We start from the raw sequence: 6,541 nt of genomic DNA, 5'->3' as shown, positions 1-6,541 counted from the left end.
GTCTTTCCTTAGTCAGAACATCCCTTCTATCGTAATTTAATAGTACAATTAAATACTACTATTATACCCTCAAATATTGAAAGAAAAATAGGACAAGAAAAAAACACAAGAGTTTTAACGAGGTTCAGTAAATTATACCTACGTCCTCGGGCACTAACACCAGATGATAACTTTATTATCTCCAAAATATTACAAACAAATAGAATTCCTTAAGAATTCTCAAATAGGAGAAGAGAGAAAACTAAGAGAGAAAGATTGGTTGGGATAGTTGAAATGAAAAATGAGAAGGTCTATTTATAGTTGAAGTTCAGGGACTAACTTGCAAATGACCTAAAAAATTAGGGACCAAAATTACAATTATTCCATTCAACTTTTCAACATTCGGTGCAACTTGCTTCACCTTTTTAACAAGTTGCTTCCTACCTTTGTTGACTTTTCAACATGTATCTTCTTTTAGCAACTTGGAAAAATCATACCAAGACTCTGATTGGTGTTGACGCAAAACTGCTGCCCATCCTCGAATTGAAACCGACCATCGAAACTATTTTCCGAGCTTCATTGAATTGGATCAGATCGGCCAGATACATCGAGAAGGGATTTAAGCATATGTTTGGAGAAGGCATTGACTGATTGTACTCGGTAGTTTAATATTCTATTTATATTAGGATAATTAATATTAAGATAATTATTAGGATTATTCCCTTTAATTAAATGTATTTATTGTAATACCCCATACCCGCACCTGAGACCGGGATAGGATACGAGGCATTACCGAAATTTTCAGAATAATTTCAATTAATTTATATTATTTAGTATTCATTTTCATGTTTCATGTAACATCCTTTTCATATATTCAATTCAAAATATCATATAAAATACGATACAATACTTAAATTGTCATATTTACTTGCTCATTCAGGGTATCCGAACCTACTTGACTAAATTGCAGAAATACCAAGATTTAGGGGCATATTGGTAATTTACCATTTTCTCAAATTTCACCCAATCTTAAATTGATAATTTCATTTAATTTATTAATTTAGATAATAAAACAATTTATTCCCTTCAATTTAGTCATTTTTGACATTTTTACAAAATTACCCCCTAAAGTTTTACTTTTATTCAATTTAGTCCATGAGCTTAAAACATGCAAATTAGCTATGCTAACTGAATATTCATATATATTTTTTTCCTCCTCCTCCTCTCCATTCCACATCCTTAATGTATATAACATTCTTGTAAGTACGATTTCACAATTTACTTATTAATGCTCACATCAATCTGTTCATACGAGTCATAGTCACTCAATTATTTATAATTCGAGCTACAGAGCTCAAAATTAAGATCCGTAAATTTTCCCTAAAACTAGACTCACATATCATTCCACCATAAAATTTTAAGAATTTTTGGTTTAGCCAATTAGTACATTTTATTCATTTAAGTTTCCCCTGTTTCACTATCCAACAGTTCTGACCTCTCTTCACTAAAAATTAATTATATCACAGTACAAAACTCAGATAATGTTCCCATTGATTTATATTGAAAATAGACTCATTAAGGATTCTAAGCATATAAATTTTAGACTCTAATTAATTTTCTCCAATTTTTGGTGATTTTCCAAAGTCAAAATAGGGGAACCCGAATTCATTCTAACATTGTCTCACAAAATTCATTATATCTCATAATTTACAAATCCATTGCTTACACCGTTTCTTTTATGAAAAACTAGACTCAATAAGCTTTAATTTAATATTTTATTCATCTTCTAATTCGATTTCTACAATTTATGGTGATTTTTCAAAGTTAGTCTACTTCCGCTGTCCAATATTGGTTTAGTTCAAGATGTTTATTACCATTTTTCCTCTAAATTTCAAAGGTCATACAATTCAGTCCTTGCTCAATTAGCCCATGTATTAAGCTAATTTTTCTCAATTAACATTTTATTCCATCATTCTAAACTATTACACAATCTTTAAAAATCAGAATTTTAACACTAAACCTTAATTCACAACTTTTTCACAATTAGGTCCTAAAATCAATTTCTATTGAAATCACTTGATAAAATCATAAAAAACAAAATCAAAGCTTCAAATTCATTTTATTTCATCATAAACAGCTAACAATTATCAATGATAGCTTTTAATTTTGTTCATAAAATCAAAAACTAATGAATTAAACACTTGGACCTAATTGTAAAAGTCACAAAAATATAAAAATCTCAAAGAAAAGGGTAAGAATTGAACTCACATATGTCAAAGTATGAAAAACCAGCAGCTTTCAGACCTCCCATGGCGTTTTTGCTGAATAAAAATGATGATATCTCTAGATTTTTCAAATTTGTCTTGTTTTATATGTTTAATTTGCAAAATTTCCCATTTTGCCCTTGTTTCTCCTTGTCTTTTTTGCTGATTTTCTTGCCCAACCGTCCAGCCCATACAATTTGGGTCCAATTTCCTTTTAAATCCCTCCTTTTTAATCACTTAAACTATTTAATCACAATTTAATAAATTTCACACTATTTTCAATTTAGTCCTTTTTAATTAATTGACTAACCAAACGTTAAAATTTTCTAACGAAACTTTAATACTAACTTAATAACACTCCATAAATATTTATAAAAATATTTATGGCTCGGTTTATAAATCCGAGGTCTCGATACCTCGTTTTCAACCAAATTTACCTGATTAATTCTTTTAAAATCGCAAAATTCACTAATTAAAAACAATTCTTTTAAGTTCGCACTTGGCCTATAATTATTATTTGTTAAAATTTCTAAACATACTTGTCGGATTTAGTGATCTCGAATCACTGTTTCCGACACCACTGAAAAATTTGGCTGTTACAACTCTCCCCCCCCTTTAGGGATTTTCGTCCCCGAAAATCTTACCAGAAAAAGTTGCTTTCAACTCTAATGAAAAACTTCCACAAAATTTCTCAGAATCACAACCAAATTAATCTCAAACATCTCTTCCCAATAACCTTTAGATCAGTAGCATACAAAGGTTTGAGCATATCATCAAAATCTCACTCATTCCCTCATAATTACAACTCTGGTAAGGGGGTGAGGTCGTAAAGCCTCTAACTTAACTCTCATAACTACACACATATGACTTGACATTCATACATAACATCATCGTTTTCACATAATTCACTTCAAGAAAATTTATACACTTATATAGTCTATCAATATTTTCTGCCATCTACAATTTCAAACAATGAATTCACTTAGTTTAGCTCAATATCAACAATTAATCAATTTCAATCTTTTAAGTCCATTTATCACTTACCTTTCTTAATCAATTTAGGGAACCATTTCGGAATTGAGTACTTCGTTTTCATCATGTCATAGTAAAACTATGGTCTTGCACATAGTCACATATCACACACTGTAGCCATAGCCCAGCCATGGTCTTACACGAATCACATATCACATTGATGCCATATCCCAGATATGGTCTTATACGGAAGCACGTAATCACATATCTCGATGCCATAGCCCAGCTATGGTCTTACATGATCACATATCACATTGATGCCATGGTCCAACCATGGTATTTTCCGTCAATTCGTCTTAGCCACTGAACGAAAGTACTCAAATCCGTTGTTCCACTTAATTTGTACTTTTATTCAAATATTATTTTACAACTATCACAGTTTAATGACATTCATATGCAATAATATACTATATCATTCATGAAATTTTCATATCACAACATCAAATTTAGCCATATGAACTTACTAATCATACTTATTCAACCAAGTGTACATAAACACACACTTATTCAGTTTTGAATAAAATTTACTTAATCAAACATGTTGGGCACATAGCATCGTAGACATGCCAAACAGACACGGATAGTCTTATCATAATAGACATAGTCATCATAAACCAAAGAACATACTTTAAGGATAAATCATGATCGATAATTTACGAAATAAGAGTGATAGGAAAACTGAGATAAAGAACTCCAAAATACGATACCATACCAGAAATCCGAGAACATAACTCATACGAAAATAATAATAAATATCCAAATGATTTCTCGAGAAAACCGGAAGAGATGAAGAATAGTCTCATGTAAGTTTCACCATCGACTTCTTTTTCCAAACATAATAGAATTGAATCCCATATGGAGTGATAGGATTTAACACTTAATAATAATAAATAATTTGAATTATAATAATATAATCGTATGTTGAGCATGTTTGTACTCAGTGGTATTACCATAATTCAAATTATAAATACTATAATAAATAATAGACATCAAACATGTAACAATATAAGTCATATGTGTTAATTATGCTTTAATTTCATATCTCGCAATAGTCTTTCATCAAATAGCATCATATATCATCTATATTATCTTTAATCAATTCATGAACCTTTGGTTCAAGCTTTCAATCTCATATCTCTATTTCAATTCACAATTCACATTTCTTTTCATAATTCCACTTTTCACACTTTCAATAGTTTATTCGATCAAATTCATTCGATTTTCTCATTTCATTTACTCAACCCTATTAACATAACTCGGACTCGAGACGGATACGGATCCAACCAAACACACTAGTAAGGCACATTGTGCCTAAAAGCAGTACATAGTACTGATCGAATCGACACATAAGTGCGAAATGACACACGAGGTGCCTGAAACGACACACGAGGTGCCTGAAATACGACACATAAAGTGCCTGATCAGTATAGCCGACAAATCCCGTAAACTTCCAGTTCCTATGGCATGCCAATTATATCCGACTAGTCTGACAAGTTAATAGGGAATTCAATTCTCATTTCAATTTCACTTAATATTCATATTTACCCCTATTAACAAGACTCGGACTTTGGCGGATACACGGATTCCATCCAAACACACCAAAATGTCCAACCAAAACACACTAGTATAATCCTCCAAAACACATATAATCCTCCCAAACACACCGAATCATATAATCCTCCCAAACACACCGAATAATATAATCCATCCAAAACACACCAGAATAGTACAAAGTGCCTCTTCGGATAAATCCGAAGGATATAAACATCAGCATAATCCAAATCTCATCTCCAAATCCCTTCTCAAAATCCTATGGCATGCCAACTATATCCGACTCAGTCCGGTACAGTTAATAGGGTATTCAATTCACTTTCTAGTTTCCAATCAATACACATTTCAATTAATCACATATTCATATCAATTTCATCACATTCCCAATCAATAAAATTTTCAAATATAACATATATCCAAAATTCTATTTCCACATCAATCACATATATCCATACAAATTCAATTCAATATTAATACTTATCTTAAAATTTTACTTACTATACACATAAATTTAAATATAACATTTATTCATACATTTATGAGTTTCGACTCATCATAATCTACTTTTGCTCATATATTTGAGTATCGCTTTTATCATTATCGTAATTAGCTCGGTTGGGAAAGTATCTCTATCTTTAAGTAAAATAAATCTCATCAGAATTAGAAGATATTACATTATCTTATCACAAGTTATATAATGGCATGTATTTCTAGACTTCACATATGCTACGTTCGGTCCGAGAACCAACTAAACCTTAGCTCTGATACCATTAAATGTAATACCCCATACCCGTACCTGAGACCGGGATAGGATACGAGGCATTACCGAAATTTTCAGAATAATTTCAATTAATTTATATTATTTAGTATTCATTTTCATGTTTCATGTAACATCCTTTTCATATATTCAATTCAAAATATCATATAAAATACGATACAATACTTAAATTGTTATATTTACTTGCTCATTCAGGGTATCCGAACCTACCTGACTAAATTGCAGAAATACCAAGATTTAGGGGCATATTGGTAATTTACCATTTTCTCAAATTTCACCCAATCTTAAATTGATAAATTCATTTAATTTATTAATTTAGATAATAAAACAATTTATTCCCTTCAATTTAGTCATTTTTGACATTGTTACAAAATTACCCCCTAAAGTTTTACTTTTATTCAATTTAGTCCACGAGCTTAAAACATGCAAATTAGCTATGCTAACTGAATATTCATATATATTTTTTTTCCTCCTCCTCCTCTCCATTCCACATCCTTAATGTATATAACATTCTTGTAAGTACGATTTCACAATTTACTTATTAATGCTCACATCAATCTGTTCACACGAGTCATAGTCACTCAATTATTTATAATTCGAGCTACAGAGCTCAAAATTAAGATCCGTAAATTTTCCATAAAACTAGACTCACATATCATTCCACCATAAAATTTTAAGAATTTTTGGCTTAGCCAATTAGTACAGTTTATTCATTTAAGTTTCCCCTGTTTCACTATCCAATAGTTCTGACCTCTCTTCACTAAAAATTAATTATATCACAGTACAAAACTTGGATAATGTTTCCATTGATTTCTATTGAAAATAGACTCATTAAGGATTCTAAGCATATAAATTTGAAACTCTAATTAATTTTCTCCAATTTTTGGTGATTTTCCAAAGTCAAAACAGGGGAACCCGAATTCATTCTAACATTGTA

The sequence above is a fragment of the Gossypium arboreum genome, chromosome 2, assembly GCF_025698485.1.
Source record: "Gossypium arboreum isolate Shixiya-1 chromosome 2, ASM2569848v2, whole genome shotgun sequence".
Taxonomy (NCBI): domain Eukaryota; kingdom Viridiplantae; phylum Streptophyta; class Magnoliopsida; order Malvales; family Malvaceae; genus Gossypium; species Gossypium arboreum.
This window is presented reverse-complemented; position numbering follows the sequence as displayed.